Genomic DNA, 10,012 nt, shown 5'->3' on the forward strand with positions numbered 1-10,012 from the left:
CTCCCACCAAAAACTGAGCTTGGCATCAGAAGATGAGGATCCCATCAGCTACTAGCAGCAACAGGGAAAAAGAAAAGAAGCAGTGTCTGATGGAGCTCTCAGACTTACACATCAAAAAAAGAAGAAAGCTAAATAATAGGCCATATGTCTTTCCAATTACAGGTCTTTCTGATAAGAGATACTCTTTGGAGTCATGGGTGGTGGATTTCTTCTTCCTCTCATTGAAGAAAAACTTAAGCCCTGGATATGAGATTGAATCATAAACAGCCTTAATCAACTTAATATCACAACTATAGTCTCTGAACTGGATAAAGCAGCTTGTGAAGATGAGCCACCTGTTTCTTCAGCTTTGAGATAATCAGATTCTTGATATGGCATTTGGAAAACTGGAAATACTATTGATGTTTATCAGAAGTGCAAAATTATGTCACTGCAACAGGGATGTGAAGGGGAAATGGGCAGAAGATATTGGAAACACACCTATCAAAAGGGAAATCATTCCCTGCCATAGGTAGAATTTTAGATACTCATTGGAAAGGAGTAAGAAATAATTCTGCAATAAAAGACTTCTTGGCACCAGATAAAAGGGACAAATACAAAACCAAACCTTGAAAGCCCAAATATGCATATTTAAATTCTTACTGGTGTTACTTGCCAGAGCCAAATTTAATATTCAAGATCAAAAGAAAACTTGTACAGAAAATCTCTATCTAAGCCAAGATTGCTCATTAACCAGATTGATAGAACAAATAGTATGGGAAGGAAGAAGCACACCTTTTTCCTCCTAAACATAAGATCAGTATATTTAGCGGTCAATGTTTCTCGAGTTTTAATTCAACTCAATGCAAGAAATTGATTTTTAGATGTTGGGAATTTGCACACTTGTCAAATCTAGCAATTTTGTTCAAGGTGTCACAGACACCTTATTTCTTATTAAGAAATAAGATGTCCCGAATGATTTGTCATCTTTGAAAGATACTGGCCAAGATTTGCATTTTAGTATTTGATCATTCCAAAGACTCTAAAAATGCTTTGTAACCATAATGAAATGTAGGGCACACTTGGTAACAACTGTCCATTTTTTAGTACTTCTGTTATGTTTTCTTATTTAAACCAATGACTCTGGATTTGTAAAGGGAACCCGAAAGTGGAAAATTAAGATTCTTGGTGCCATTGAAAAGAAGCTGGAGGCTTGTATGACTAAAAAATGGCCTTTTAGGAGATTCAAACCTAACTCTAAAATCTCTAAAATCAGAGGTGATGATCAAAATACAGTCCATCACATATGATCCATTAGAATAGAAAATAGATGTTAAAATAACACTTAGAAAAAGTTAATATCAGATAGAAGAAAAAAATTGTAAGCTTTCTCCATTTGGCTGTCTGTTTTCACCATTAAACAGTCTCCAGAAATGCCAAAGTCCAAACTAGCCTCTCCACTAATACTTTTAAAACTAAGATAATTTTATTTAAAACCTGGAATACAAGAGGTTGATACAAGTAATGAAGTACCATTACGGCAACTGCAGAAAGAGTGGCAGTGATTGATAATGATATGTGCAGTGGTACTTGTCAGTCTTGATTTCTGCTCCAGATGAAATGAGTAAGATAATAGGCTGAGTACTCTGCTAAACCACGCAGAAATTAGTAACCAGACCAGCATTAGTTATGCAGTGCACAGCTAGAAAGGCTTGTAATTTTAAATGGTCTCTCCAGGTCTTTCAATTCATTAACACAATTTTAAATGTCAGGCTTATTACTGAAGCCTCAATTTAACTGACAATAGGCCTTCACTTAAAATCACAGCAGATGCAGCAATTTTCTGAACACTGAGCAAAAGGCTCCAGAGCTGTTGCAAATGTTCCTACAGATTTAAGACTTTGGAGGTATTCATGTCACAACTTCGGCTGTCTAAAAGTTAGGTATCCAGCCTCAGTTAATGATTAAGTTCCCTCTCTAGCCAATGGGGGAAGTGAATCACCCTTTGAAATGCTTTCCTCTGCCTCTCTGGCCGTTGAAAGAGGCTATTACATAAGCTTAGCCTTGACCTTACTCCTAGATGACTGAAGTGAGGTGAAGTCTGCCTGCCATGACTTCGATGCTCTACACACACAGATCCCACAGAGGGGGTCCTGAGGTATGGAGAAAATGTCTTGGGTGGCATTGTTCCCTGGTGACATTGATTTCTCCAGCATGATTGCAGTGTATGAGGGGAGTCTACCACTAATCAGTCAGCAGTTTTGGGTACCTTATCTCCTATACTTGGCACTTCACATAATACCATGTTGCCAACACTGACTTTTCAGCTGTAACAAGCATATGTGCAAAAAACAGATGGAATTAACTGCATAATGGAAATACTGGATTTAGAAATAACTCTTTGCTAGAAGAAGCAAAGTTTCAGAGTTAATAACATAGAAGGAAATCAACCTAGTGAGATAGATGAGATATACAATCAGTGAAGTCATGTTGATCAAAACAGTGCTTTAATAACTTCTACTTTTTAAACACTGTCACAAACAAATCAATGAATGTCAGTCAATTTATCATTCTCTGTGGTTAGAGATTAGTTCCTGGGAAATGACTGCAATATCTTAAAATGATTACACAGTATTAAGTAATTATTCAATATGAAGTAATGCTCTTCACCAGCACTGCCAACAACCCTGAATGTTGTTTTGCCTAAGTAAAGAATAGAAGTTCTGGTCTATAATTCTATTATTTTTGCCTCCTTTGTTCAAACGTAAGGATGGACTCTGCAGTCACGACAAGGTTCGTTTAGTGAAAGTGCCTTCTGGGTTTACCAGCTGATGCCCTTGTCTCAAGGTATGGTTAGCTAAGCAGATAAGGGTAGTTAACCCAGAGTAGCAGTTAGTAGCAGAGTATCCATTTAGGCCTGTACTTAGAGATGTCTACGTGTGAGTTAGGCACCTAAGGCCCACTGTGGTCAGTGGAGATATAGGACTCCATTCAGACAAGTGTTGAGTGCCATCTGACATGTCTGGTCCCCAGCTGCTGATAAAAAGGGCATTAATCTCCTGTAGGTCCTGTGCCATATGCGCCAGCCCACATGGATGTCTTGGATACACAAGGACATCTCAGTCAGGACTAGGCATCTATGTGCAGACAACTAGATTGAATCCTGAAGAAGAACAGCCAGCAGACCCCAGAGAATAATTGAGTTCACCCTGGTGTATTTACCTACTGCTTGATTCAGTTTTATATATATGAGGGTTCAGTGCTGTTTGGGATGCCATGGGACACTCAAGACTTCCACACAGGGCTGGCAGACAGCCCCATGACCTACAGGGGACCATGGCCTGCTGGAAGCCAAGCAGCTTAAACGACACCATGTGCAGGCACCCAACGAGGCATGCAGGTCTTTAGTGCCTGGCTGCAGAGCAGCTTCCTCCACCCCAGGGATGTCTCAGCTGGGATGCCATTGCTCATGATGGAATCCTTGGCACTAGAGCTCTCAGACCCCTACATTCAGGTTTTGTGATCTTGAACTAAGTCCTGCCCTGAATGCTGGGCAATTATGTCTTTTCTATCTTGCTGAAGAAGCTGGAGTGGCCTCTGTGGAGTTCTATTTCTCAAGGGCTTAGCAACACCCAGGGGTCCAAAAGGCCTGGAGAAACTCTATTTTCCACTATTTTCACAGGTGCAGGGAACACCACGAGAAGTTGATAGCGAGCGCAGCCCTCACACAGGGAACTCTGAGGTAAACTTTCCCTGGTGCCACCTCTCCTCCCTTGACCTGCCCTCCTTTCCCACAGCACATTAATTAGACCAGCCCTCACCACCCCACTCCAGACTCACTTGAAAGGCAGCTGCCTCTTACTCCATGTGTTGCAAAATCAGGATGCAGAGGAGGAACAGTGAAATATAAGGAGTGAAGGGACAGCACGTAGAGTACAAATGAAGAGAGCTATATGCGAGGTTGATGACTCTGTTAAATTCATTCCTGCTACAATCCCACTACAAGTAATAAACTGCAGAGACAAACTCACCCCAATGCCCAGGGACTCTCATAAATTGTCTCCTATGGGCCCAATCCAAAGGGTATGGAAATCAATGCATCTCCTTCTCATTACTTCAATGATCTTGTAGTGACCTTGGCATCATTTCTTCTGCTTCCCATATTTTTGTCTCCATTTTCCCTCTGCTGCAGATTTTTACTGCCTTAAATATACTGTGAATTATGGCAACCAGCTACAGAAATCTTATTCTTTCAGGAGTCTCTATTACGTTCTGCCAGATAATCCATCTGTGCAAATCATCCTGAAAACAGGAATTTAGCCCCGATGAAATTAAGCTGGGAGAAAACAGAAAGAAACTACCATTTGAAATGTAGATCTGCTACTGAGTTTTAAAAAGATGTGGCCATGATCTCACAGTTAATCTGTTCCACCTGTGACACTTTCCTATAAATAATACCATTTTCTCTGGGTTTGATTGTCTTCATACATCTACTGCAAGTGGACAGTGTTGAATTTTAGCTACAAATGCTAAAATTCTTTATTCATCTATTGAACCAGCTGCAAGTACCACTTTCTCTTCTTATTTCAGACTTAGGGTGGCTAGGCCAGGCTTATACCTGAGTAAAAAGCTAAGTCACTTCCCATGTCCCTCCTACCATGGAGGACATGCCAGTGATGTATCCAGCCACATAGCATTCAGCTAATTTGTATTATCCAGACAACCAAGAGGCATGATAACAGCTCTGAATTAGTATAGCTGGGGACTTTGCTATGAATTAACCAAACCAAGATGAAAAGTGCTGTCCTTCTTTCCGAAACTCCTGTGTTGAAATACTTTTCAACAAAAACCACAAAAACAGAAACAGAAAAAAAAAAACCCAACAAAATCAGAAGAAAATATTTCTGGTTTTCCTTAGCATAATGGATATACTTCCATACTTCTGTAATTCCTAGTTAGAGACACACATACACAGAAAGAAAGATGAAGCACTGCTCAGGAAAGGGTATAGTTAGAGAGAAGCGCAGGATGGAGAGAAGCCAAACTCTTGCAAAATGACACAAATCATCCTGTGAGTGAATAAACTGGAGGTGAGTGGGCAGAAAAGCTGTGGAAGATACCCACAACCTGCTCAGAGCACATGAGACCTCAGGTGACCCCTGCCCATCCTCATCATCCTTAAGAACAAAATGGAGAAACATGTCTCAGGGATGGCATAGATGGAGTTCATTTTTCCTTGGGTAAAATAACAACTGTAGGTGACCTGTAAGGAGCCACCCAGCACTGTTTTTTCCAGCTATAATTCTCAGCTATGTAGGAAATGGCACAAGAAAAGGGGCCAGCATGTCCAATATCACACCGGGGTTCCCATCTAGGAATTAGGAGTACAGCATGCCCCGTGACATCCACAGCTTTGACACTGCTAGGAAAAACATATGTTTAAAAGGATACTGATTCTGTTTCCATTTGAAACAAATAGCCATTGACTTCCTATGCTATTTCATATAACCTAACAAGTAATTGTTTAAGTGGCTTCCTCAATAAAGGTGTCAAAGTTTTTCTTTGGCTGAAAGCCGTTAAACATTACAGTCAGTTTTCAATGAGTAAAGCCGTGAGTAGAAAGCAAGCTCTGTTGTACTGATTTCTAAGTACATAGCAAGGAGCATCTCCTATGACCAGGCTGAGAGTTTGCACACTTGGGAACTATGGTACCTGCAGAAATAACCTGCTGGATTTCCTATTCTGCTATACTCGGGTAAATATTTAGTGATTTCACTGACTTCAACAGAGGTTGAAGTTAACCCAACTAACCCATGTTAGAGATTTATCTGTCTTAGACAGAAGTCCACTGGAGTAATTTCCTCATTTTCAAAGGACCATGGGATCAGGCATTTGTACTCTTCCTGAGTCAGAATCTGGCCAGGAGAGTTAAACTCAGATTTTACACTCAGGATATTGCACATAGTACATGTACTGCAACTGGACATCTGGGACACTAATCTCATTCTCTTAAAGTGAACAACTGACCTTTTACTGCCTCCTGTAAAAATATCAAATCATTTATTAAATTAATATTATTAGGGCTGTCAGACAGATAACAGTAAATGACTGAGAACCTTTTTTTTCACCTTTGCCTCCTATTTCATTGACGCCATGTGACACGTGCCCTTGCATACCATCTAATGAGGAAATGTTGCATGGTGTAGCAGCAATGAATTGTTGCTTTGTTTAAGGAACGCTGCTCAGTGGGGGGACCAGGATTTTCATAGAATCATAGAATGTCCTGAGTTGGAAGGGACCTGCAAGGATCATTTAGTCATGACCTTCCTTTACTTTGAATCATCAGCTTTACCTGAGTGGCTTGGGGAGACAGCAAACAGGGCAATGAGGGTTCCTCTGCTTTATCTCAACAAAAACGTAAGTGGGTTCGCTGGAAGGCTTAGCTGAATGGGTTGAAGGCTTTTTATCCTCCAAGATGCCTATTTATCTCAGTCCTCTCAAGATGCAGTAATTTTAGAAATTACTAGGTTTCTGATCTCAGTTCCACTATTAATGGGAATTTATCTGCACCCCAAAAGCTGTCAGCTTCAGTCAGCAGTCTGGGACGAAGGGCAAACAGGCAGCACAAGACAAGCATCATGGCTTGCCTGCTACCAGTACCTGAGATGGCTGGCTAAAGCTAGCCCACAAGTTTGCCCTGTATGGCCATCACTCCCAACATTGTTTGATAGACATTTTCAGACAGACCAAAACCATCACAGCCCCTCCAGAAGGACCCTGTGAAATAAAAACTAAGCCACATAGATAATTTTGTGTACTACAAATTTATATTATTTAGGCTTTGTGAGTAAACAGAGAACATCAACCACTAAACTGTCATTCTGCATCAACTCCTGAGTAGTCAGTGTTTTACAGATTGCCACTCAGTAGGTGATACAATATTGCTCATTATGTTCAGTGGGAAATGACGCTACATTTTTCACAGTGCTCGAATGTGACTTGTCCACAGCACAAGTACATGGTGAACACTGCAATTGCCATTTCTCACTAATTATGTGGAAAAATCCACCAAGGGAAAAAGAAACTCTTGCAATAGCTTCTTACTTAACAAGAAAAGGAAAAGGACATGAAAGCTAAGTGTACATCTCTAGGAATAAATAGAATATTTTCGCCATCCATAAAAAAGCAGACCTACTACCAGCAAATTGCTTTTTGCCCCCGAGGGCTTTGAAGAAAGAAAAGGGAAGGTTGGATTCATGACGAGGTGCAGGGTACTGAGTCAGTGCACAGAGCATGACAAATTGTGACCAAGGCATTGCTGCTGAGGCAAAGCTACTGGTATTTGGTTGATTGAACAGAACAAATAAGGATGTGTTCAGGTGCTCTGGTTCCTACAATGAGGCATGTGGGCGAAGTCTTCTGTGGGGTTGCATTCAGGAAATTACACCAGAGATGTCAATAGTTCTGGTTCAGAAAGGGGGTTGAAAATAACATTAATTAAGGTTTTAGCTATGTTATTAACTTTGTGCCCATAATTTTAGGGACAAAATGTTCAGACTGAATTTATCCTCTCTTGCCTACTGTTTCTACAAATTAGATCTGGGTATCACTGCAAGTAACAACCACAGGAGCATTCAGAGGTGTTAAATGCAAGTATATTTCATCCATGCCACTGGAACCGACCCACCAGAAGAGGAGTTCAGCTAATGGAAAAGCTGCGTTTCATAATGGAGAAAAAGATTTTTATTCAACTTTTAGGGCTCATCCGTTTTCCATTTCTTTCTCACAATCCTCTTAGCCAAAAAACCTAAAGACATAATAAATGGTAGTCCAAATTTTTAAAAGTTGTTATATACAAATTTTTGACATCTTTAAGGGGCGTATGCGTTGTGTAGAATATGAGTGATGAGCTCTGGTTTTATTCACTAATAGAGTTAGTGGAAAAGAAACATCCTGACAGCATTGGCCCTGGTCACCAGTGTCCCCTTAAAGGCATAGCACTCTCCTAGATTCATTTGGAGTTTATCTGAATGGTCTTTCAGGTCTAGCTACTAGGATGCAGTAAAAAGTGGACTCAGAGCCCATGCAGGACATCAACTAACAGCAGGTCTAAGCTTGACACAGACAAGACAAAATGTCTGCAACAGGCCAACAGCAGTTATCAGCAGAGACATAAGAAAAATATTTTTCTGGGCATCTTAAATACTCTCAGGAACAAAAAAAAAAATCCCAGTCCTGGACCAATTTTGAAAGTAAGGTGAGTACTTGCCACAGGCAATCCCACTACAGAGTCAGGAAGGAGGAGTTACCACAAATACCTTGAGACTCCTTAACACCTCCTCAGATTTTCACAGAGCTACAGAACTGATCGTTGAGTCCCTCATCCTCAGCCCTGGTCCTCTGACCCTGCTAAACTAGATTTTGCTGACTGTTTTTGCCTTTTCCCTCCACCCTCTGAACTTGCCTAAATGTCTGGGAGTGGGGTCTCCACCCTCGGTTGCGGCTGAAGTCGCTGGTGTCGGTTACCATGCTGTTACCCTGGCTCCTGCCCATTCCTGGCTCAAAGCCCGGGGCCAGCGGTCGGACGAGGAGCTTGCCCTTTAGTGCAAATTAAACCCCTTTCTAACTCTTGCTGTGGGGGAATAAAGTATAGAGACGTGGCCAGGGCGTGGGGAGGGAGAGCCAGAAAAGAAAACAAACTGGTATTTTAAAGAAAACAGCACCAATTTGGGGTGGGGAAATCTGAGCTGCAACTTTTCAACAACTGAGTCTGGCGATTTTGTGAACATCTTTCCCATCTGGATGCCCACTCTGCCTCTCTTGAGCTGCTGCCTTTCAAAATAATCACTTAAAAAAGGACTAGTAGCAGCTAGTCCCTGCTGAGTGTGATGGATGGGCAGTCTGCTGTGCAGAGACCAAGGAAGGCCCACAGGCAGAGCTCATGTGATGTGCAGAGAGCTGGAGGTCAGGGCCATTGACATCTTGCAGGACAGGAGAGAGAAGGGCTTCAGATCCCTGTTCCTCTGGCCCGCACTTCACCATGAGCCAAGATGCTTCAGATATCTGATTAGCAGCATCTTGCTCTGGCTCCTGCAATTCTCTGCTGGCATATTTGACCTTTAATTTGGAAAGGAAACAGTCAGCCGTGCCTTCTACCTTGGAAAGGATGCTGGCACCTGCCACATATTTTCACTTGGAAGAGAAAGTAATTCCTGGTCTCTTTAATACAGTAGATAGCTGGGGTGACCCATGGGACAAGCTAGATGGATATTTTGGGAACAGTGATTCTTATCTGAAAGCTCAGCTTGGAAGGGCTTTCCATGTTTGAGTCTGCAGTTAGTTTGGTATTTATTTAGCTGCTAGTGTGTGAGAGTTCCTCTGACACTAAACAAGCTTCAGTACATTCAGGGCTTTAAATATTCCTCTCTCAGACCACCATACTGCCTTTGACCTTGAGGGAGCTGGAGTACGCCTGGCTGTGGCAATGGCCCTTAAGGTCCTAACAAGTCTGGGGTGTCCTCCAGCAGAGGACATCTTCCATCACACACCACACCAGGACCAGCGGGGGCCTGGGAAGCTCAGGCCAGGGTCGCAAAGGGCTTTGAGGGGACATTTTCTGCAAATCAGGCACTGTGCTGGGAGGGGAGACAATACAGAGCAGAGCACAGTCATGAAGAAAACACATTGTCATTTGGCACAATCAAGCGTTGTTGGTTTTGGGTGATTGAGACCTAATAAGTTATAATAATGAAGCTGTAAGAGCTCTGGCGTCTGGCACATCACAGTTAGGTCTGTGTCTACATGATCACGGCGGCCTTTGGGCCAACAGGGATGAAGCAGCACATTGTATTCTTGCAGTCAGGCTAGTTGTTAAAAGTACTGCAGGAGAGACCAAAAGGACTCCTTGGATACAGTAAGAGCTGCTTTTTGGATGGTAACTCACTGCCTGTTTTTTTAAGAGGGCCTTATAAATGCTTTTCCTTATGTCAAACAGGGAAACAAAGAAGAACTACAGGCAGGAACAACAGGAGGC

General features: G+C 42.0%; 1 long non-coding RNA gene across 1 annotated transcript; it reads left to right on the forward strand.

Moving 5' to 3' along the window:
• Positions 1 to 2,049: 2,049 nt before the first annotated feature.
• On the forward strand, positions 2,050 to 7,768 carry LOC142052065 (uncharacterized). The gene is made up of 3 exons (XR_012658696.1): positions 2,050 to 2,137; positions 3,662 to 3,721; positions 7,577 to 7,768. It is a non-coding gene; the product is annotated as an uncharacterized LOC142052065 (long non-coding RNA).
• Positions 7,769 to 10,012: the final 2,244 nt, after the last annotated feature.

Source organism: Phalacrocorax aristotelis, chromosome 1, assembly GCF_949628215.1.
Source record: "Phalacrocorax aristotelis chromosome 1, bGulAri2.1, whole genome shotgun sequence".
NCBI lineage: Eukaryota > Metazoa > Chordata > Aves > Suliformes > Phalacrocoracidae > Phalacrocorax > Phalacrocorax aristotelis.